At 40.4% G+C, this 25031-nt stretch overlaps 1 protein-coding gene across 5 annotated transcripts in view; it reads left to right on the forward strand.

Moving 5' to 3' along the window:
- Positions 1–2427: 2427 nt before the first annotated feature.
- Positions 2428–25031, forward strand: part of ZNF516 (zinc finger protein 516) — a 151479-nt gene continuing 128875 nt past the window's right edge. For 2 of the 5 annotated variants that reach the window (XM_042462448.1, XM_042462452.1), the window contains exon 1: positions 10971–11290. The gene's annotated coding sequence lies outside the window, so the exon portion shown is untranslated. Of the gene's footprint in view, positions 2509–10970; positions 11291–25031 lie in introns of those variants that run through there. The other 3 variants (XM_042462449.1, XM_042462451.1, XM_042462450.1) reach the window with 3 other exon arrangements.

Raw genomic sequence — 25031 nt, forward strand, 5'->3', positions numbered from 1 at the left:
TATGTGTGTTTGTGTATGCAGGGACAACAAATTATTTTATACATAAGTATATTTCCACAAGCTGGAAATAATAGCTGTATAGTACACATATGAAGAAACAGCTACTCTTTGTCACACATGATTAAGAATCTATACACAGTTTGCTTGGAAGATTCCACATAGAAATTCCTAATTAAAAAGGCCCTTAATTGAAGCCTCTTTCATTACTCGGCACTTGATTTTAAGAATAATAACAACATATTAAGGTCCAGAACACACAGCAGAAATAATCCAGTTTGAGGCCACTTTAACTGCTCTGGCTCAGTGCTAGAAAATCCTGGGAATTGTAGTTTATTATTTATTATGGCACCAGAGCTCTGTGACAGAGAAGTCTACATGTCTCAGAAAACTACAATTCCCAGAATTCCCTAGCACTGAGCCAGGGCAGTTAAAGTTGTCTCAAACTGGATTACTTCTGCATTGTGTTTTGGACCTAAGAGGTACATGGGGGAAGCCAACATTAAGTAACCACATCTTTATTTACATGGCGACCCTAAATGAACTTATAGGGTTTTCTTGGCAAGTGTCATCAGAGGGGGGTTTGCCATTGCCAAGTAACCACATTTAAAATGCAAGCAGAAAATGTCTGTGTAATAGAAACAAAATACATAGCTTTGTTGGGGTGTGTGTCTGAATCCATAGGATAGTTATTGTGCACTTGATTTTGAGACCACATCTTTATTTAAAATTCCCAAGAAAACCCCACTTTAGAGTCATCATAAGTAAAAAATGACTTGGAGGCACACAACAACAACAGCAGGAAAAAAGTATATTAAAAAGGAATTAAATTACAATATTAAAACAGATAGTTATTAAAAGAATAACACACACACACAGTCGGCCTTCCTTACCCACAGATTTTTTTATCCATGGATTTAAGCATCCATGGCTTGAAAATATTCAGAAGAAGCATAAATTCCAAACAGCAAACCTTGATTTTCCATTTTATATAAGAGATACCATTTTGTTATGCCACTGGATTGAATGGGACTTGAGCATCCATGGGTTTTGTTGTTTATGGGGGGGTCCTGAAACCAAACCCCAGTGGATAACAAAGGCCCACTGTGTGTGTGTGTGTGAATCTATAGGATAGTTATTGTACACTAAATATAAAGAACAATAATAACATACTAAGAGGTCCATGGGGGCGCGGGGAAGACAACATTAATTAACCACATATGTATTTAAAATGTAAATAGAATGTGTCCGTATAGAAACAAAATACATAGTTTCATTTGTATGTCTGAGCATGTGTGTTTGTGAATCTATAGATAGTTATTGTACAGGTGATTTGAAGAACAATAAAACATACTAAGAGGCCTACGGGGGAAAGTAACCATGTCTTTATTTAAAAATGCAAATAGAATGTATAGTATTCTGTATAGAAACAAAATACATAGTTTCATTAGTGTGTACAAGCATGTATGTATGTGTGGGGGTATGAATCTATAGGAGAGTTATTATGCACTAGATGATGATGAAAAATAACACACTAAGAGAGCCATGGGGGAAGCCCATTTTAAGCAACCACGTCTTTATTTAAAAATGCAAAGAGTGCGTCTGTATAGAAACAAAATACATAGGTTCATAGGTATGTGTGAGCATGTGTGGGTGAATTGATAGGATAGTTATTGTGGAGATGATTTTAATAATAATAACAACAACATACTAAGAGCTCTATGGGGGAAACCCACTTTAAATAACCATGTCTTTATGTACCACCATAATTTCACTGGTGTGTGAGCATGTGCATGTGTGTGAATCTATAGGATAGTTATTGTGCGCTAGATTTGAAAAACAATAACAACACACTAAGAGGCCCATGGGGGAAGCCCCCATTAAGCAACCACATTTTCATTTTAAAATGCAGGTAAAATGTCTCCGCATAGAAACAAAATACCTAGTTTTATCAGGTGTGTGTGAGCCTATGGGTATATACAGATGTGTGGCTCTGTAAGTCAAGGCTTTCTCTTGGAGTCATCTGACAGCAGCTCCCTGAATCAGCCCCATTGGGGGAGTTGCAGGGAGGGGGAATCACTGTTTGCCTGGGCCATGACTCCTTTGGGGGGCCATCTAGACTTTCCCTGCATTAGAGAAGAACTTTGTGCTGATGAGACAATAGTAGACAGTGTGTGCATTTCATATAGAAGAGACCATTCTCCCAGCTGGAGGAGGGTGGGGGAAGAGAGAGAGCTAGCTATACATTGAAGGAAGGGGGGGGGGGGGGGGAGAGAAGGGGATCCCCAAGGGGGGATCCAAGGGGGCTCTGTAAAAGGGGTGGATCCAAAAGGGGGGAGTGATGTTGGCGGCAAGGACCTCCTGGCTGGGGATGGTGGGCTCCCCCCTCTCAGCTGGGCCAAGTGGATCCTGCCCTGTGCATCATGTGCAGCGCTTCCCTGCTTGCAGGCAGCGCATGGTTTCACCTTCAGGGTCGGCTTTGCCTGCGTCCTTCTCTCGCATCACTTTAAGGTAGGGCTGTGTGTACAGGGGGAAAAGGGAAGAACTTCCCAATCCCTTGGTGGGCTGAGAAAAAGGATCAGGGGAAAAAAGAAGCATGGCAAGAAAGCAATCTCTATATTCTGCTGCCTAGGTTTGGAGGGGGGGGGGAACCAAACAACAACTTCTTGCCTCCAATTAATAGTTCCTCTCTTGCTGCTTAATTGGAGGAAAGGAGTTTGCAAAGAGAGCTGAGCTTTGAAAAGGCAATTGGGGGAAAATAAGAAAAGAAAAGATTCATTTCCATTTCAGTTCCAGAGAGTAACCTATCTAGATGCTCCTGCTATAGTCATAGGTCCTACATTTAATCTATCTTGAGCCATCGATCCTACATGAATGGTCTCTTTTTAGAGGGTGTTGTTGTTGTTCTTGTTGTGGGTTTTGTGGAGCCTGGGAACCTTTTTGGTCAAAAGAGGGGGGAAGGAAGGGGGGGTCCATTGAGAAACGGGGGGAGGAAAGATCTATGAAGAAACTGGGTTATTTTTTGGGGGGGGGAGAGACCCATTGCTTGTGGAAAATTAAAATGCTTTGGGCTGATGGGAGGAGGAGGGGGGATTGAAGCCCTTGAAATTGTGTAGTGAAGTAACAGCACCCCAAATCCACAAAACAGGGAATGAAGGGAGTGGATTGGAGACGTCCTTGTACTTTGCTGCCTGGTTGAATGAGTCAAGCTGTGGCGCAGATCCGAGGGATTTCACAGCTCCCCACTCCCTTTTTAATTTTTATAAATGCTAGTTTTGCATTATTTTTTTAAAATGATCGTCTGAGATATACATATACATATATATATAAATATATATGAGAGACTCTCTGCGGGATGCAAGGGCATAGCTTCTCTTCAGAGAGTTGAGCTGTGTAAATGTTAATTTAATTACATTTTTTAAAAAAGTCATCCTCCAGGAGAAGAAGGCAAGGGAAGGCTCCTGTGCAAAGAGTCCATGTAAGAGGAGTGCAATGTGGATCAGAAGAAGTGGAGGAAGGGGGGGGGGAGAAGCCAAGGAGGGAGGGAGAACTTGCCTAGGAGGGAGGGGGAAACACCACACACAATAATGCAGACATTTTGTCCCAGGGAGCCCTCCTCCTCTTCCTCCTCCTCTTCCTCCTCCTTCCATCTCCACCCAGCATTAGCATAAGAGTTGCAGCCTCCCTTTGAATGCAGCTGTTTCGACAAGTTGAAGAAAGTTTGGAAAGAGAGGACTTGGAAAAAAAGGGGGGGAGGGTCGGGGAGTTTTGAAAACTCTAATGAACGGTGCATCCGCACTGATTGAATTATCCGCTTTGAGAGCACTTTCACTTCCCTGGCTCCATACTGCCAGACATCTGGTGCCACAACCAACTCCACTTCCCAGAATTCCATAGCATGGAGCCATGGCAGTTAAAGGGACTGGATCATTTAGCCAGTGCAGATCCAGCCCCAGCCTTTGGAAGCAAAGCATGTTTTATACAGATATATATGGTGCCTATTGCGTATACGCAGAGTTTTTATTTCTGTTTGGATCCCAGATGTAGAAAGATACATATTTTTCCCTTTGTCCTCTCTGGGGGACTTTCTTTCTTTCCTTCCTTCCTTCCTTCCTTCTTTTTTTTTGGGGGGGGGGACCTATTAACCCTTGCTCTTTATTTAATCCAGATGTGAAACACCCCCCCTCCCTGTTCTCTCCACCTTTACTACCTTATTGTTATTTGACATACTATAAGGGTGTGTGTGGAAAAAAATGGTGTAACCTGTGGCATTGGGATTGCAAATAATAATAATAATAATAATAGCCTGTGGGAAGCGAGGCAGAACAAATCAGCATTTATCAAAGCAGGGAAGGGGAGATTTAATATCTTTGAAAGCATGGGGGGTGGGTGAGTGGGTGGGTGAGTGGCTTCTCTCCCCATCTCCCCCATCCACCATTTTATAAAAAAGGACCCACATACACATGCATACACACACATACACACACAGCACCAAGTATGGAACCATGACGTCAATCTCTCCTCTTGATAAATATATATATATATCTGTGTGTGTCTGTGTGTGCTGTTGTTGTGAAGGTCTCCAGTGTGCTGGATGTGAAGTGCTTACAGGAAAACAGATTACAAGATTAACATCTGTTAACATGATCGTTTATCTCCAGCCAAAAATAGGTCAGGCCTTTCTTAAGGAAGCGCCAGGGCCCCGGCCCATGATTAAATAATGAAATTAAACTAATGAGTTCATCAATGAGAGAGGCTGGGGAGCAAAGGGGGTCTGTGTGGACTCAGCTGGACCGCCAGCCACACAGCTATATTTATATCTATATCTGTTTATCATCTGTAGCCATATATCTATTTGTTGTTGTTGTTGTTCTGTGCCTTCAAGTCTTTTCTGACTTATGGCGACACTAAAGCGAGCCTATCTATCATGGGGTTTTCTTGGATTGGTTTGGAAGAGGTTTGCCATGACCTTCCCCATGAGGTTGAGAGTGTGTGACTTGCCCAAGATCACCCAGTGGGTTTCATGGCAGAGTGGAAACCAAACCTTGGGCTCCGGAATGCTACTCCCAAAACTCAAACTACTACTATGCTGGCTCTCTACCTATCTCTATCTCTATATCTGTCTAGTTGTTGTTGCATGCCTTCAAGCCTTTTCTGACTTCTGGTGACCCTAAAGCCCACCTATCATGGGGTTTTCTTGGCAAGATTTGTTGGAGGAGGTTGGGTTTCCTTTGCCTTCCTCTGAGGCTGAGAGAGTGTGACTTGCCTGAGGTCACCCAGTGGGTTTCATGGCCAAACATGGAATCAAACCCTGATCTCCGGAGTCATAGTCCAGCAGGCTGGCTCTTAATCTATTCTCTATATGATCAATTATATACAATAATCTATAAAATAATATAATAATCTATATATAATTTTTGGACACATTCCAAAATTCAATAGCATAATATAATATCTATATCCATATTATTCTATATTATATATAGAATATATATAATAATCTGTTATATAATCTATAATAAAATGTAATATAATATATCTGTATAAAAACAAATCCAGTGTCTTGAAGAGTAATCCGGGCAAGGTCCATCTGAGCCCCTTTCTCAGGAGAGACCCAATGCGTTCTCCCACCTCTCTTCCAGGGTCCCTTCCTCCTCCTCTTCCTTCGCCTCCTCTTTTTCGGTATGTGTTCACAGCTCATGCTCTCTCCCACCCTTTTCCTCTCATTTTAGCAATGCAGGCATATTTTCCATCTCCAGTGGCCTGTTGGTTTCAGGGCACCCACTCCTTCCATAGAACATGAGGTTGGTTTCCTAAACTCTGGGCTTGGTTTGAGGGTTGGAGTTTTATATTGGTTGGTTATGAAGTGACTGGGGGGGGGGGGCAAAGAAGACTGCAAAAAACAACAACAAAACCCTTTCAAAGTGGTCCATGGTTTGTTTGTTTTTTGCTAATCCCTGGCCCCATAACCAAAATGGGCAGCCTTGTCCTGTAGTCGCCAGCCTCTAACTTGCTTTGCATGGCATTTGCAACTCCACATTATACAGCCCTAGAAGAACTGCATGTTTTTGTTTCTCTCTCCCCCCCCCCCCAATCCATGCATATGTCTTTGTTGGGAATATCTATCGATATCTGGAGAGATAAATGAATATCCCCCTCTTTTCCACCTTCCATCTGCTGTGTGCCAAAACAACAACAAACTATACAACCCCTTTCAAACCAGAGCTCAAATCAAGGATAAGAGTGATCAGAAAGAGGTGGTTATCAGGATCAAATTTGAGCCCTGCTGAATCCAAGAAGTGAAAAATGATCTCTGGGTGTATTTGAACAATGGGGCAGACTTGCTTATCTGAAGAAAGTGAGGCGCCTTGGGATGTGTCCAAAAATTACACCCTTTTGCATGCCAAGAATGTGATTACTGATATCCATTCTAAGAGTCATGGCTAAAAAGGATTGCAGGACCACATTGAGTCCAGGACACAATGGGGGGGGGGGGGTTGCGTTCTCCCTGATATTCAAAGGATACTGCTGTGTAGCCAAAAAAAAGGAGAAAAAAAGGAGGACGTGGGAAGGGGAAAGTGCTTTATTTTCCGGTGATTAAAGGCACTGCCCTGTTGATTCTTTCTGGGTTGAATGTGTTTTTAAGTACATATGCACAGATACATGTTCACTTAAGCAAAAGTGAAAACCTAACTGTCCTGGCACAAGAGGAAAAGGGGGGGGGAAGCACTATTGGGCCAATATAATGCTATGAACGAAAGGTCATTTCTGCACTGCACACAATAAGCACATTCACGCAATGAATAGCAGTAGCAGGCCCCGCCTGTCATGGATCCTGCCCTGTTTTGTACTTAGTAAATTCTTCCCTTTGTGATTCCATCCCCTTGCCCTGAATATTAACATTATTTCTGGTTTTGGTAGCTGGAACATACAGTCTGTTAGTAAATTGATTGTTTTAGGGCAATTTGAGATTGCAGAGTTTTCAGTGATAAATTGTTCATTTCTTTGAGAAGTTATTTTGGGTATATTTGGTGGGATGGACAATGAAATGCAACCTTTTGTGTAGAAGAAGCCAGCTTTCCACTTTGTGTTGTCAGAACTATTTCTTGTTAGAGAGAAACCTGAGCGTATTCAAGTAGAGTCCTTTATGCTTTGGCCTGGTGCCACATTCTTTATTTCATAGCTGCGTCTCTAAATGAGTTAACTATCAAAGAGTTTTTCATTAACTCACTTGGCAGCCCATATATGAATGAAAAAGAGCATAACTGCAAGAGGACAGGACACCATATAGAAACATATATCTAGTATGTTTTAGACTGTATGGGTGCATGTGTTTATCCATTTTCTTTTACCACTTCTCTTCATCCCAGTTTGGGACAAATGTTTCTATACGTGGGCTATCAATATTTCAGCAGCTTGTTGTTGGAGGCAGGCAGTAACTGTATATAGGACTCAACTCTTGAACTTTGGTGTCACAAGTCCTCTGTTTTGTTAATTCTGCATTGCATTCAGTGTTAGATGCTGCAGTGTAAATCTTTTAGTCCCAACTAGAGTAGACCCACTCAAACCATGTAACTTCCATAACTGTTGATCTACCAAGTTAACACTGATTTTATGAGTCTGTTTGACTTGGGAGTTACAAATGGATTTAGGCCAAGAGTTTTTGTTAAATCATTGTTAGGATTACAGAACAAGTCATGGCAACCTACAGGGTGATTGCATATTGTTAGCAGTGGTACTATTAGGACGTGTTCACATTTGACGCCAAGGCAGTCCAGTCTTTGCAACAAATATGGAAAACAACACAGTAGCCAACAGGTTGTAAACAGTCAATATACATTCCTCTGAGTATTTTTTGTTGTTGTTTAAACTATCAAAATATACAAACAAATACACATACTTTTCTATGTGTAAAAAAAAAAGCAAGGCAATAACACATCTAATGAATAAGAAGTCTTTAACAATCTAAAACAATTCTAAAACTAAGAAGAAAACAAACAAAACATGACCACAAAACAGGGAAACAAAGGCTTCCAACATACCTGACTATGGTTCTTCAATATAATTTCTAATCCCCAAGAAAGGGGATAACAGGAATTACAGTGACCACAAGACAATTGCATTAATTTCCCATGCAAGCAAAGGGATGCTCAAAATTCTACAACAAAGACTTTTAGCATATATGGAGCAAGGAATTCCAGATGTCCAAGCTGGATTCAGGATGTGAATGCTGAACATATCATACATAAAACAGGATTAGACCTGAAAGCAGGAGGTATGAATGGATCAAAATAGGAGGAAGGAACATCAACACTTTAATATATGCAGATGACACCATACTACTAGCAGAAAATAGCAAAGACTTGGAACAATTACTAAAAGAGAAGAAAATCAAGCAAGAAAGTGCAAAGACAGGTTTATAGTTGAACATGAAGAAAACAAAAATAATGACCACCAATGATTTACATAACTTTAATGGAGATGATGATGATGATATTGAAATAGTTCCACATTTTCCATACCTTGACTAGGTCATTAATCAGAATGAAGACTGCAGTAAAAAATAAATAAATCTGAAGACTAGAACTTAGAAGGGCAGATACGACAAGATTCTGAAGTTTCAAGATATATAAATGAATACTAAAATTAGTATTGTCCACGTATTTCCCATTTCTGTGTGGTTGTAAAAGCTGGACAGCGAAGAAAGCTAATAGGAAGAAAACTCATTTGAAATGTGATGCTGGAGAAGAGTTCTATGGATACCATGGACTGCTGAAAAGACAAATAAATGGGTCCAAGAGCAAATCGAGGCTGAATTCTCCCTAGAAGCTGATGACTAAACTGAGACTCATACTTTGGACAAATCGTGAGAAAACATGACTCATTAGAAAAGACAATAATGCTTGGTAAGTTAGAAAGATATTGGAAACAGGGAAGACAGCATTCCAGGCAGATAGACTCAATCAAAGAAGACAAAGCCCTGAGTCTGCAAGACCTGAGCAGTGCTGTTGATTTGGAGGTCTCTCTTTCATGGGGTTGTCATAAGTCAAAGTCGACTAGTTGGTGGCAGTTAACAACCAAAGTTAATACTGTAGCTCTTGGGAAGAATTTCACTTGAAATCAGTGGTGCTTCCTTCAGAGTAAATGTCCGTAGGATCATCCTGCGAAAGCACATTCCCATTTTCACCTCCCATAGCTGTGATGCTAAGAGAAAACCCACACTAGCTAGATTGCATGCTCAATTCTGAAATACTTCTCTTATTCTTTCTGACTGGCATGCACACCAATAGTGCTTCAAAGGTGGCTTTATACTCTTGTAATATACATATTTACTAAGAAGTACATGCCATTTTCACCATCAGGGTTCAAATCCAAATAAAACATAGGCTTGAGGACTCAAAATGCAGTTCCAACAGAGGACTACTCAGAAATAAGTCCATTGGATTTAGGGAGTCTCAGACAGGTTAACTAGATTGGAGTTTAGGCTGTTTATACTGGAGTATCAAGGAGCTAAACAACAACAATGAGGAGGAGGAAGCCCCATTCAATTCAAAGAACTTTTCTTCTGAAAGCTAGGTATTGTTTTCCCCTTTCTTTCACTCAATATTATTTCTAAGTAGAGCAGCAAACTGTCCTGGGCAAGGAGGCCCCTCAAACAGCAGACAGTTGCTTGCCTTGGGAAAGATCTGGTGGCATTTGATGGCCCAAAACATTGCAATTGGGAACCATCATGATGTTTTGGAGCTGCCTTTTGTCCAGAGTGAGCAGATGTCCTCACTGCAAAGGAGGACAAGGCATTGCAAAGTGTCAGACCCTCAAGAAAAATGTAGGACACAACCATAGCAAAGCTCAAAACCACTCATAAATTTTAATTCATGTTTTTTTAGTTATGCTCAAAAGGGAGGACTTTTTAAAAAATCCCTGCTGGACAGAAGGTTGAAAAGGAGGACCTCCGTTCACCCTCTGTAAAAATGTAAATTTACACAGCTTAGTCCTGCTCAAAATGGAGGACATTTTTGAAATTCCTCCTGGACAGAAGGTTAAAGTGAGGAAAAGGGAGGACCTCTGGCCACCCGGCATATCAGTATAAATTCATGCTGCTTAGTCCTGCTCAAAATGGAGGACATTTTTGAAATTCTTCCTGGACAGAAGGTTGAAATGGATGGCCAGTTCTGGAAAAAGGAGGCCCTCTGGCCACCCTGCGTATCAGTGTAAATTCATGCTGCTTAATCCTGCTCAAAAGGGAGGACATTTTTGAAATTCCTCCTGGACAGAAGGCTGAAATGGAAGACATGTCCTGGGAAGAAAAGAGGACCTCTGGCCACCCTGAAGATCAATGTAAATTCATGCAGCTTAGTCCTGCTCAAAAGGGAGGGTATTTTTGGAATCCTTCCTGGACAGAAGCTTGAAGTGGAGGACAAGTCCTGGGCAGGCTATTCATACTGGAGTAACAAGGAGGCACACCACCACAACAACAAGGAGTAGGAAGCCCCATTCAGTTCAAAGAACTTTCCTTCTGAAAGCTAGGTCTTGTTTTTCCCTTTCTTTCACTCAGTAAAAAGAAGACCTCTGGTCACCCTGCTGTTATCACCAGGTTCCAGGCCTGGCATTGTGTGACCCATTGTAACCAGTGTCAGGTTTCAGGATCCCAGTGAAACTATTCCCCAGGAGAAGCTAACCACCAGAACAACCCAACAAGCAAGGAGGAGGAGAATCCAGCCCAGGGTTGTTTCCAGAAGGACTGGTTGGAGCTTGGGCAGGTTCTGGGGGCCAGGGCTACCCCAGAGGGTGGGGAGGGAAGAGCAGTGGTGCCAGGGAGAGAGAGGAGCCCAAGCCCTTTCCTCTCCTCCTTTCCACCCACTGGGGCTCTCCTCCCTCCTCCTTGCAACAGCTTGTTGCTGTGTGTGTTGGTGTTAGAGAAGGGAGGAGGCAAAGGAAGGGAGGAGTTGAGCTCTCTCTGGCTGTTTTGCTCCCCCTTTCCCTGGAGCCAGACAACGTCACCACCAGCCCTGCAACTGTAACCCAAGAAGTGAAAGAGGCAGAGAGGGAAGGAAGAGGCAAAGCTTTCAAAGGTTTTTATTTTATTTTATTTTAATTTGGTCGAGGCGATCCAAGCCTCCCAAAAGAAAAAAAGTGGAGGTGGGAGGGAAAAAGAAAAGAAAAGAAAAGCCTGGGATCATCAGGAAAGGCACAGGTTCTGGAGAAGGACAAGGAGGCTCAAGATCTGGGGGTGATCTAGTTCTAGTCCCCTTGCCTTCTTTGGATTATCTGGACGATCCTGGCTGCTGGGAAGGTAATGTTGCTTGCTGTTTTTCACTTGGGTTTGTTCTGGTGGAAAAAGAAGGGTGTTGCCAGGCGTGGCAAGGATTGCATAAGTGGGCACAGGGAAGGCACTGGGTGCAAGGGGTGGAGGGACAGCAGAAACAGGGATGGGGCACCCCTAGATAGGCATGTCTTTATGGGTAGAGAAATTCCTAGCAGTGGGGGAATGGCTTCCCTCCCCCTTGGAAAGATTTTTATGGTTTTTTTTTTGCACCAGAAGGAGAGGGGGGTGGTGGAAAGAGAGGGGGGGGGAAAGAAAGGAGACCATGGCTCTAGTCTGGAGGAGAGGAAAACTTCTGCATCTGCACTGGAAAAACAATCCAACTGGACACCACTTGACCTGCCATGGCAAACTGGATTATTTCTACAGCGCGGATGTATTTCTGGGGTGTGAGATTGCAGTTCTGCCTGACAAAGGGAGGAGGGTGAGACCTGAGTTTAGGGCTTTTTTGTTTGTTTGTTTGTTTGTTTGTTTGCAAATGGACTCAGTTTTGGGTTTAGAGCAATTTTGACTTGGGGATGGGATGATCATTCTAAATCCTGCTGCACTTGAATCTCTTGGAAGAAGAAGGGTTCCCCAATGGGGGCTCTCCAGAGTTTTGGGGCCCTTTAAAAACTCACCAGAGTTTCCAAGTTTACAGAGAAGCCTTATGTGGTTCATACCAAATAGCAATTTCCCCTCCCTTGGTGTAACACTTAAAAGTTGAAACAAAGTGTTTTCACAACCTGTCCCCCTTGGTTTATTTATTCTGAAACCTTGCAACTCAGTTTACAGAGTATGTGTCACTTTGTTGCTAACATATTTCTCTGTCTTTGTGCTTTACCCCCCACCCCTCTCTCTCTCTTTGTGTGTACTTGGGAGAGGAGCTTGTTTTGTAAGGTTTGCTTCCTTTTCTGTCCTTACTGTTTTTAATGGTTTCCTATCAAAATCTGAAAGATGCCATGTTGAGACTTGTATAACTGAATGCTACCTGTCCTACTGGTAGACGAGACAAGAGGAATTTCTGTCCATTTTCTCTAATAAAACTAGAGACTGGGGTTGCATAGGAACACTTGCGGTGTAATAGGTATTAACAGCTCAGTTATTCAAGGAGACATCTTCAGTTTCACAAGAGTAACTGCCCTAGCCATCTTGAGTAAGCTCTGAGTAATAAAAACAGCCTCAGTTCTGTTTGTTTTACTTTGAATCATATATTAGGCATAGCTTTCTTTAGGATTCAAACAATGTGAAAGGCTCCTTATTCTTTCGTTGGGTCTTTGAATCCCTCATGGCTAATATACCCACACCGATAAGGTTTTTTTAAAAATGCAGACACTTGAATACCTTGTTAAATTATGTTTAAGGTATACAGCCTGAAGGGCATTTTTAAAAATAAACCTTAGATACACTATTGATGGTAGTTGGAAATGAATGTGTTATTAGGAAGCTCTCCGGCACATTGAAAGTTAAAACCCTGCTGGGTGAAATCATAGATTTATCTAATCCAGTATCCTGATTCCCATGGTGACTAACCCAGTGCTTCCAATAAGGAGTGAGTAAAGGCACTGGCTTCATGCTGTTGATTTCCAGCAACTGGCATTAGTTGTTCATTGGGACACTGCAGTTGAAAATGGCAGTTCTATGGAAATATAACAGGAAATAGCTATCAAAGGGCCTACCTTCCTTTGGTTTTGGTCTTGGGAACCTTTGGCCTCCTTGTGTTTTGGACTGCAACTCCCATGACCTCTTACCTTTGGCCATGTTACTTGGGGCTTCTGGGAGTTGAAGTCCAAAAACCACAAGCACCAAAGATTTCTCACATTGGGACTGAACTTTCTGTTAAAGTATCTCATTTCTGTAAATTCCATATTTCATTCTGTAGTGTGAATGGAAATTCATTCTCTCTCTCTCTCTCTCTCTCTCTCTATATATATATATATATAGATAGATAGATATAGATAGTTGGCCCTTCTTATCCACAGGTTTTTTTATCCATGGATTCAAGCATCCACGGTTTGAATATATATATATATACACACACACACACACACACACACACACACACACACACACTCCAAATAGCAAACCTTGATTTTCCAGTTTACATAAGGGACACAATTTTACTATGCCATTGCATTTAATGGGACCTGAGCATCCATGAATGTTGTTATCCACAGGGGTTCCTGGAACCAAACCCCATTGGATACCAAGGGCTCACTGCATATATACATTATGTTATATCCATTCAGATGGTATCTGTACGGTATTTTATTCATACTTTAGATTTATTATATTTAGCTTTTTAAATTTCTATAGACCTATAGCATGTTTTATCTGCTTTGTGTTATTTTGCTATGGCCTAAGGGCTAATCAATAAACAATATGTATGACATTGAGTATGTTATATCAAGTTCCACTTAAATTATGTTATATCCAGAAAGGAGTGATGGTTATAAAAATAAGTATTATTTCCTAAACATTTCCTAGAGTTAAGCACAGACCTAGGAAAACATATATCTTTAACTTAATGGAAACTTTTTTTTAATAAAGGAAGAAATGGAAAGAGTTGGTATCATTAAGCTAGTCACACCCTAGTATCATGGATAGCTCGGGGCATCTGGTGTACCTTCTGCACGGGTACAGTTTTCATAAAATATATGCAGAACTGTTGAAATTATTTGAAGTTAAAATAAATGCCATTTGCATGTTTCAGGTGTAGAAGAAAATCCAGATATTAGCGTCTGTGGAGGCTTAGTGTGGCTGGCAGGCAGGCAGCCACATAAGGTAGCTGCCTCATATGTCTTCATTGGCTCTGTGCCTACAGCTTAGCACAGTAATTACACAGTTGTAGCTGTACTTACTTAGGCATAAGCCCCACTTAAAACAGTGGGCCTTATTTCTGATGAATATGCATAGGGCTGAGTTGAAGTGGATGACTACAGAAAATGCAGAGAGCCAAAGCAGTGCTGTGGTCTGAGCACTGGGCTGGGGCTAGGGAAATCCACATTTTAGCCCTTCTGACTCCTGAAATTCACTGTGTGACCTTGGAACATCGCTCTCCTTCTGACTGGTAGAGTTGTTGTGGGGACAAAATGGGAACAAGAACCTTGGGCTCACTGAAAGAAATACAGGATATAAATGTAACTAATAATATAAGTATTTCAGATATAAATCTTAAGTTGAATTTATAAGTAGTAAATGTGTTTAGAGTGAATTGTCGCTGCTACTGAAAATGATGACGATGATGACAATGAGCATTAGATACATGCTACATTTTCCTCCTTAGCACAATATTCTACTAGTGAAACTTCTACTTGCCTTAATATAAAGCTATACACAACATGAACTGCACTTCAAGCGTTGAGTACTTGAAAATTTTAGTTGCAGTGCCCTGAAACGTGCACACTTTATTGAAACTTTTTCCTGGTCACTTCCCATTTGGGTCAGTCCAGGAATTACTGTTTTTTTGTCTTCACTTCAGTAGCTATTGAATGCCTTAAAATTCATTGTTCTTTTGCTGAAAGTCTCTTTGTCCTGAGTCTTTTTGATTAGCCCCCAAGTAGACCAGATCAATGGGATCAATTACTGAATGTTGCATCAGTATATAGGAAAAATCTAGAGATTCAATTGGTCAGATCAAGTTGGGATAAAGGATATGGTTTGCTGCTGAGATTGGGGAAATCAGGAAGGGAGGGTGCAGAGGATACCAGTTTGCCTTAGGCACAAAAGTAACTGGATGAGCCATTGCAAAACTCTGTTTGCTGCTACTGTGGCAATGGCAGTCACAGCCAGCCTACTAAGGAATCTGTGTATCAGTAAATAATAAGATATTACTCATCAACAGATACTTTTGGGGGGGGGGAATTAAAAAGAAACTCAGTGGCATAATGGACTGGTGCCACTAAAATGTTAGGAGGCCAATTATCACTACAAATGGCAGAATAAAAAAGAAAGGCAGAATAAAAACAATAGTGCCATCATCATGGCTTGTCTTTGTGACTTGAACCTTCCACTGTTGAAATTTAGTCTTAATGAGTCAGGGTTTATTTTATTCTGAAATATGGTAGGCAGCTGCTTATTTTTTTCACACGCTCGTGTGCTTGTTTTCTATTTGTGAGATAACAGCAGGTAGGAACAGTGCACATTTCACACTAGAGAAAGTTCCACTTACAGTAGCATGCAGGAGCTCTCTTTTTAGCCCTTCTGTGCTTTGTCATGACTGGCTATAGAGGGAACAGAATTTTTGTCTACTCTCCTGTGCCAGTTTAGGTGTCTTTTACAATTTCTTATTCAGGTGCATCTACTCTGTAGAAATAATGCAGCTTGACACCACTTTAAGTGCTTTAGCTCTATCCCGTAGAATCATGGGATTTGCCATTTTATAAGATTTTTAGCCTTCTCTGCCAAAGAGTGTTGTTGCCTCTCAGAACTACAAATCCCAGGATTCTGTAGCATGCAGCTATGGTGTCAAACTGCTTTATTTCTATAGTGTAGTTGTACCATTAACGTCTTATTTTTTTCTGCTCACAAATTTTTTAAAGCTGTAATCCAGTGGGCCATTCTTATATTTTTCTTGACATCTGCTTGGCTTTTTTTTTAAACCTGAAAACAATAGTCAGGACTATCAAAGAGTCCTTCAAGGCCTTCTGCATAAACTGGTGGACTCATTGCTACTGTTGGCAAAAAAAGAGAAATAAAAGCTTGTGGGAGTGGTCTGCTTGTGTGTGGGTAGCTATGTGAAGAAATCTGTGGGAAATTAAAAAGAAAAACATGAGTGGGAGAGAGGAAATGATTATTTTCTAATTGAATGGAGTGGGGAAAATGACAACCAAAAAGGGAGGAAAAAAAAAACAAATTGGAAATCTTATGGAAAAAATTTCAGAATGAAAATATTTTTAAAATGGCATGTTAAAAATCATATTGTTAGACAATCCAAATATGTTAGGGAAGGGATGGGAATCATTTGCCTCTCCAGGTAGGACTACAACTCCCAGTGTTCCTTACCACTGGTTGTGCTGGCTGGGGCTGTGAAAATACTTAAGAGGCTTATTTCAATTCATGCAAACCTTGCATTTTCTGAAGTCCAAGAAGTTAGCAACATTCAGAATGGGAATTAAGGGCATCCCAGACATTGGGTCTATTTAGATGATTCTTCAGATCAGTGAAAAAGTATTGGTAGATTTGGATGGAGTCATAGATGGTAAAGAGTCATCAAAATCTGAGGAATTAGATTGAAATCTATAAAAGCTCATGTTGGCAACTTCTTTCTTTTAGTTAGTCTCAAAGGTGCTACAAGATCTCTCTACATATTAGAGATTAACATGACAATTATCTTTGAATTTTAGAACGGTATAGTGTGAAGACTTACCATCCCTCTGAACAACCCCTTGTACCAAAGGGAGATTGGGTGTCTGGGTTCATACAAAAGATCAAGGGTGGGATCATGAAGGCCTCTAGATCAGTGGTTCCCAATGTTTGATCCTCCATTTGTTTTGGACTTGAGCTTCCGAGAAACCACAACAAACCTGGCCAACAGTTGGGAGTTATGGGAGATGAAATCCAAATCATCTGGAAGAGCCAAAATTTGGGACACATGCCCCATCCTGTCCTCTCTACCGAACACATTCCAGCTCACCAGCTCTACTCTCTCCTCAGTTACTCTTTGTCCTCCTCAAGAATAAGATCTAATTTACATTCACCTCAGCTGTTGAGTAGCTTCTTCTCTATTTTTTGTTTCTGTTTTTTATCTATACATATGTTTTTGACTTTTCTTTTTATTAAAAAACAAGAAGAGGGACTGTTTTTTCAAAGTATAAAAAAAAGAAAGAGAGCTGGAAGGAGCTGGAGTGGTAACTCAGCATTAACTCAATGGAGGACAAAAAACACCTGAAGCATGCTGGAGCAGGCACAGAGGAGGGGGTCCCACCATGCGCTGGGAGTGGTGAGCCTCCAAACGTGATGGAAAATGCCATTGACACTCCCTAGAGGCCATTTGAGGGCATTTTGAAGCAAAATAAATAAATAAATAATAAAAGGGGGACATTTTTGCAAACAAATAGATCCCACAAAATTGGCTTTGGGGAGGCCTCATGTTTCTCACAGGCTGTGCTTTGTCCATCCCTGATTTAGGGGCTGCATATTTGTACTGTGTATCTTTGGATCTTGCCTACTGCTGCTGTAGATGCATAGAGCATACCCTGCAAAATATGTAATTAATAGCTGTAGCTCCTACATGCATATGGTTCTGTATAAGCTTCCCTCAAAAGAAACAACATATGGTCGGTATTGTTTCTGAGGAGAGAGATATATTTTTGTCCTTTTGTGCGAACTGACTTAGGCTGCACCTACGCTGCAGAATTAATGCAATTTGACACTGCTTTAACTGCCATGGCTCAATGCTATAGAGTTCTGGATTTGTAGTTTTGTGAGATATTTAGCCATCTAAATATGGTGTAGCAACAAACTACAAATCCCAAGATTCCAAAGTATTGAGCCATAGCAGTTAAAACAGTGTAAAACTGCATTAATTCTGGGATCATGTATAATGGTCTAGGGGCTGGAGACTTTTTGGAAGCCTCTACGTATAAAATATTCACAGGTACTAAACAACAAAAGAAGGTTTTCAAAGAGATAACATTTGTACATCCAGAATTTCTGTCTTATGTTGTGAAATTACCTGTTGTGCTTGATGGCACAAGAGTTTCTTCTCACCCTTGCTCAACACATGGCATTACCAGTTGTAGCAGGACTGGGCACTTTACGAAACTTCTAATCAATTGGAAAAGAACATGTGTGATATTAAACTGCATTAGTCTTAACCAGAACATAAGAAGCTGAAGCAGAATGCAGCAAGAAAAATATTGTACAAACCTATGCAAATTGTTGGGGTGCTTCTGCAAAATGTAGTGCCTTTTTGTCTTGGAAACTGTAATTAACAGTAGTATGGTTTTCATGACATTTTCAAAAAAGCTTGGTCACATTTTATTGCAGAGCTGCAATGCTTTTTGGTATTATTAGATATGCATATTTTTAACTTACGTGACTCCACAGAAAGCAGTAACTTGCAGCACCCACTTTAAGAGCTGTTGGCCTGTAATACTATAGTGTGTTCTTTGTAACAAAGATCCAGTTCTCATATTCTGAAAGATGGTATATTCTTAAAGCTATACTACATCCAAAGAAATATACAGTCATTCCTCCCGATTTGTGGTCTTGCCATTCACATCCCTTGGTTTTTTGTGGACAGCAAGCCAGGAGGGACATTGGCGTGTGCACCTGAGAGCTCACCCCTGATTGTAATTCAATGAGGCTCCAGTATTGGCAATTTCCCCAATTTGTGGGGTGGGTGGGTCTGAAACGGATCCCCCACGAATCAGAAGAGATGACCATTCTTTGTAAGAATTCACATAGAGATAGCACAGAATTGAAGTGAAAACACCTTTCTCTCCTTTGTTCAAAACTGCAGTTTGTTATTCAGTTTTTATTTCTAGAGTTGTGGTTTTTGGGTACAATCCCAAGAAAGCAGGACTCTGCCTATACAGATGAACTGTCAAGTGCCATTCAAATAAAGTGGAAATAGTAGAGTGACCTTTTTCTCTACAAAGCATCTGCCAAGTTTTATCTTTTGAGAGAAGAAACATCTCCAGAAAGTCTCTGGAATTGGCTTTGGAGTTCATAAAGGGGAACATACAATTCTTCCATTACTTTGGATGTGACTTGTGAGTGTGTGTCTTGAAGTCACCTATCCACATGTGACAATCGAAAATTTCCTAGGGTTTCCATAGTCAAGGAATGCGCAGGGGTAGTCTTGCCACTCCCTTCCTCTGAAATATAGCCTACAGTACCTGGCATTATTGGTGGTCTCCCATGCAAGTACTAACCAGAGCTGATCCGGCTTAGCTTCCAAGATAAGCTTTCAGGGTATTTAGGCAGCATGTACCAGTATAAGCCAGCATGGTGTAGAGGTTTCAATGATGGACTAGGACACTGGGAGACCAGGGTTTGAATCCCAGCTGAGCCATGTAAATCCACTAGGTGATTTGGGGAAGTCACATGCTCTCAGCCTCAAGGGAAGGCAATGACAAACCTCTTCTGAAAACACCTGCCATGAAAACCCCATGATAGGATGACCATAAGTGAGAAACTACTTGAAGGCACACAACCACCACCACCAGTATAATTAGAAAAGATGTGAGAAGGTGACTGGAAGCCTCTGTTCTTTGACATGTACAGAGCATCAGTTATGTTTGTACCGGGGTGGGGGGGGGACTGTGCTGTGTTTAGGTAATTATTGAGTGGCTTCATCATTTTTGAGCAGAGATAGAACAGAGCTGAAGTTTTAGTTCCCCATTACTGAACAAAAATATTCAACTTCATTTGGAAAATTAATGACCGGATAGCAAAACCCAGCCGAAAGGCCCATTTGTTTGAGTCGACATCTTCAGTATAAATATTTGTACCTTGCAGAAGCATTCCTTTTTCAAAGCAGACATCTTACTTCTTGGAAATGTTTATACATTTTCAGTGCTGGGTTAAAGCGGTTATGACTCATTTAAGGCAAAATTCTGATCTCTGCTCTTGTTGGTGTAATTTTAGCTATTCCATTGGTATGACAGTTTCACTTTAGTGTAAATGTAATATTATATACATTGCACATAACTGTGGGAGTAAAAATCATTGAATATAGGCAGGCTCCCAACAGAGAATATGAATGGCAAGTGTTTTTGTGTTTTTGAAGAAATTGTTACCCTCTAATTATCAGTTATTATTTTCAAAAGCTAGAAAATGATTTAATTGAGAATCATTAAATTCTTGCATTTTTACAGGGTAGATATAAAATGATATGAATTAATTTGTTTTGAGTGATTAACACTACTGTACCTTTCACTGGTTTGGTTTGAGGGCAAGTGTTTACTTCACTGGGTATTTGACAGTCCAGCAAGTGTGTTCTCATACTTCAGTGACCCTGGCTTCCTTTTTAAGGCTCAGTTGTCTTTTGGGAAATGGGGTATGTTTTAATAATTATTTTTTTAACAAAATGTAACAGCTTAATTTTAACATGTCCCAGTCTTGGGGGAAAATTAGAAATAAATAAAGTTAACGACGACGACAACAACAGCAACTACTGTGTTTCTGATTTTTTGTTGTATACTTTTAGTTGGAGACCAGTAGGGCTGCATCAGCCCTGATGGTGTATTTTCTGTTCCTGGTTTATCCTTGCATTCTTGAAGTTTTGATTAGTGCAACAGTTGTTTATGCCAACAACCTCAAGATACGTTTGTGTGTTCTGAGATGTGCTTAGTACAAGGACAGAAAAAGCTGCCAAATAACTTATGACCCAATATGTTTGTGCCAGTAATGTTTTCTTCTGTGTGATTTGTGGGTTTACTGCTTCTTAGCTGTGAGGTAATGGCTCAAGTATTATCTCTTGCAAGCTAGCTTTATTTCTAGCCATGTTGGAATCTCTGTCTCCATAAGAGCAATGCAGTATAGGGTTGCTTCCCATCACACTTTTTATTGTGCAATCCCCTGATCTCTTTCACAGAATTTTCTAGGGTGTCCAGATGTTATCATTATCCATTTGTAACCCTTCTGTGTTTTCCCATCACTTCTTCCATTTCCCATCCATCTCTCTCTTTTTTTCTCTACACACAGAAAATCTATTAAGGAGGGGAAAATAGGATGGCTGTATAGAGTGTTTTAGACCACCCTTTCCAAGCCTGTGTGGTAGTCACTAAATGTTTACAATAGGAACAGTTTCCTTTTTAATGGACAATGAATGAGGGGGAGGAGTTGCTTAATGTGTGTGTGTACCTTCTTTCAAGTTGCCTGTCAAGCTATGCAACACTATAGTTTGCCAGTTCTTCCTCTGAAATATATCTTACAGCACCTGTTGTTTGTTGGAGGTCTCTGATCCAAATACTAACCAGAGCTGATCCTGTTTAGCTTCCAAGATCAGACAGGATGTGGAACCTTTAAGGAACCAGAGCTGCTAAAATAGAGAAATTAAACCTATTGCCTACAACCATGGGACTCTTTTATACGCTCAAGACTGTCACAGTGCACCTGTGGTTATTTAAGTGCATAGGATTCATTTTTCTCTCAGGTGGGATGTGGAATGAGCCATATGCACCATAAGAAACTGTCCAGGCGTATGAAAAATATTCTTACAATAGAAACCTCCTTCCTTAGTCACATTACATTCCTTAGTACATCTCCCACCCTCCTCAGCATTTCACTAAGAAAAGTCTTCCCCAGCAGCTCAAGATGCCCTGCTTCATTTAGATACAAGTTAAACACGAGTCCTTGGGAAGATCTAGGAAAAGATGTACCACCCACCATTTTCCCTCACCCAGGCTCATGCTTTCTCCACTTGGAAATGTTTTTATTTTTCCCTCTTCACTTCCCCCAAATGCTGGTATGCTTTTCATTTTAATTGCTCATATGATATAATCACAAGTTGGGAGTGCTTAACAAACTCTGTGTTCAATATTCTTTACAAAGTTGAAAGATGAATAGATGCATTCCTGTGAACACTTTTATTAGAAAGCATTTTGCCAACCTTCCATTAAAACTACTTCCAGGACAAAATTTAAATTTATTTCAATAAGGTAATGAGTGCTTGGCATTTGCTTCATTCCATCCTCTCCCAACAAGTAGGCTGGCATTTCAAAGGAAGTATACCAATTTCAGAGCAGTTATATAGGATGCAAATTAATATGTGCAGGCATTGTATGCGATTTCTCATTACTGATGTGATGGCAAAGTTTATTTCACCTACAAAGAACTATTTTGCTTGTGCTTTCTTTGCATTGTGTACAATGTTTACATCTACAATCCTCTGCTCATTCATTAAGAGTTAGACCCACTGAAGATCATGCATAGGATTGTGCTGTAAGTATTCTTTTGTTCATACTGGTGCCTTCCAAGAAAGTGGCATCATTTTATGTCTAAAATTTTAAAGTGCACTTTGCCAGCTGTCCTACCTTTTAATCTTGTTTTCATAGTGAAGTGGTAACTACAGTGCTTACATATCTGGAATATGGATCAGGTTTATTGCTCAATTTTATAACAAAGACAAACATTTAACAAGCCATGAGGATGCCTCAAAACAGGGATGGTTCAGAAATACTAAAATGATCGGGTGATATAAGACTGCATTTACACTGCAGAAATAATCCAATTTGACACCACTTTAATTGCCATGGCTCAATGTTATGGAATTCTGCGAATAGTAATTGGTTGTGCACCCGAGCTGTCTGACAGAGAAGACTAAATGTCTCACAAAACTACAAACCTTAGGATTCCATAGCATTGAGCTATGGCAATTAAAGTGTTGTCAAACTGGATTATTTCTGCAGGGTGGTTGCAGCATTAGAGGAGACATCATATTACCCACCAATGGTACGAAGCCCGATAAGTGTTTCTAAGGTATTGTTAGTTCACTTGAAGGCAGGAGGTGCCATGTAGTCTAGCTTCAGGTGAGGCCTCCTAGTGTGCTTTTTGGTTTCCAGGTGAGGGTATACACATAAACAAACATGAAGAGTGTTCACATGTACCAACAATCCCCTTGTTGGGAGAATGGACATTCTACCTCATTCCCCAGCAAGGAAAGAATGATCTGTGTGAAGTTTTTTGCTACCTGCCATGCAGGACTCCAGGTACAGATTCCTCTTCCCTTACTCTGAACAGCAGTACAGAAAGAACTAGCTGCTTTGAATTGGTGAGAAATCAGCAGAGGGAATTTGATGGTGGACAGGTCAGTGCATCCTTGGAGGAGGGTGCATGTAAGGTCAGTGTCCTGACAGAATTGCATCAGACAGTTCTGGACATGTGTTGGGGAAAGTAAGGTCTGTACTAATGTGAATTTATTGGTCTGGGCCCAGACTAGTCATGCTTAGTGTACACTTATGGGAATGACTTAATTAAACCCTATTGATTTTAATGGGTATACTCTCAGTATGACCAAGTCTGGATCTGGGATGATGCATTTAAAGCTGTAAGAAAGGTCAAATAAATACAAAAATGTTCATCTCCCAACTAGCTCTAGTGAACATCTTTCACAACAATGTCTCATCATTCCTTAACTGTTCACACTCTTTATCTTCTTTTACACCAGTGTTTTTCCCCACTCAGTTTTTCTTCTGCTTTCCGTTCCTTGCTGCATGTATGGCTCTTCTTTTAGCAGTGTTGCCATAGTGGTCCATGCTCTTAACACTAGTGTTTTCTTTTCAATCAGTTTTCTACTTTAACCCTTTCCTATCTCTTACACCAGTGATGGGCAAATTTGGATTGCAATTTCCACATCCTTTTCCACTGGAATTGTTGATGGTGCCTGATAAAATTTGTAGTCAAAAACATCTGGAAAAAAAAAACATCAAAAACATCTTACTCTTGTCCCAAGCTGCTTTGGAAAGTATTAATCTTACCCAAATTTCTTTTCCATTAAAGAAACCGTGCAGTGACCATTCTTCCAAAATACATCCAGGGATGGGTTTTTCTTTCACCAGTTTTTCTTTTTCTTACGATTTTGATTTTTGTGGCTAGATTTATAGATTTTTTTTTAAAAAACAACAACCATGCAGGGGTAGCTGATGAAGCAGTCTTATCTGCTCTCCATGCATTTCCCTCTTATTTACTGTTAATGCATACTCTATAGGGCATACTCCAGGTAGCTGCCCTTTCTTTTCCAGCTCAGGCTTTTCTGAATTGTCTGGTGCAGATATGCTAGTGCAACCCAAAATCAAAAATCTGTGTTTTTCCTGCCCTCATTCATCCTCCTCAAAAATGTCAATGCTGCTAAAATATTCCAGCTAGATGAGAGAATGAGGAAATAGTGGGGCATGGAATGCATTCAAAAGACTTCGTAAAAAGAAGTTTTTTTTGTTGGTGTTGTTAGAGGCTTTATTAACTGAGGTATTCCTTCAGTCTGTTTCAAGGGCCTCCATATCACAACTGGAAAATAATGAAGATGATGGGAATAAATTGGTTGTTGACTGTTTTTTCACCAGCAAACAGCTTTTGTGAGCTTTTACTCCTTGACATAGCTTCCCTATAATTCTTCTGTTACCTGGTTTATTTAAAAATATAGTGCATAGAGATCATACCTCTTTTGCATTAACCTCCAGGATGTATGGAGGCACACGCTGAAGGACAAGTTATTTAGTTGTTTAGTGTGATTTCCAGCCATTTAAGATTTCAGGGTGTATTCCTGCACAAGCAATGTTTAAACTTGTCATGCTCAAAGTGGTATTTAAAAACCACATCTTTATTTACCACCACTCTTTTCACATTTTGTACTTAGCCCCTCTTCAAGAATTGTACAATGCTTTCCTCATAATCTTGCACATGGTAAAACTGTATTTATTCATATACTGTAAATAAATCTGAGGTTGATTCAAACAATAATTTGGTTCAGAGTTTCCAAATATTATTTTCCAAAAGTCTAATAAAGAGGGTGATGATGCATTTAAAGTTGTGCAATGGGATCTGTGGGTTGCAAAATCATCATGATCCTGGCTGAATGACTAAGCCCCATTTTATACTTTGAACAGAATATGTGTGTGTGGGTGGGTGTGTTTGTGTGTGTAACATGCTTCCGAGCTTTGAATACTAGAACATATGTGACAACGTTAGAGCATTAAATGACCTCCCATTTCTTGGTTGAAAAGAGGTCTGTTTGCAAAGCAGGAGAACAAATGTATATATTTATTTAGCATGCCTTTCCAACAGA

Source organism: Sceloporus undulatus, chromosome 4 (genome assembly GCF_019175285.1).
Source record: "Sceloporus undulatus isolate JIND9_A2432 ecotype Alabama chromosome 4, SceUnd_v1.1, whole genome shotgun sequence".
NCBI lineage: Eukaryota > Metazoa > Chordata > Lepidosauria > Squamata > Phrynosomatidae > Sceloporus > Sceloporus undulatus.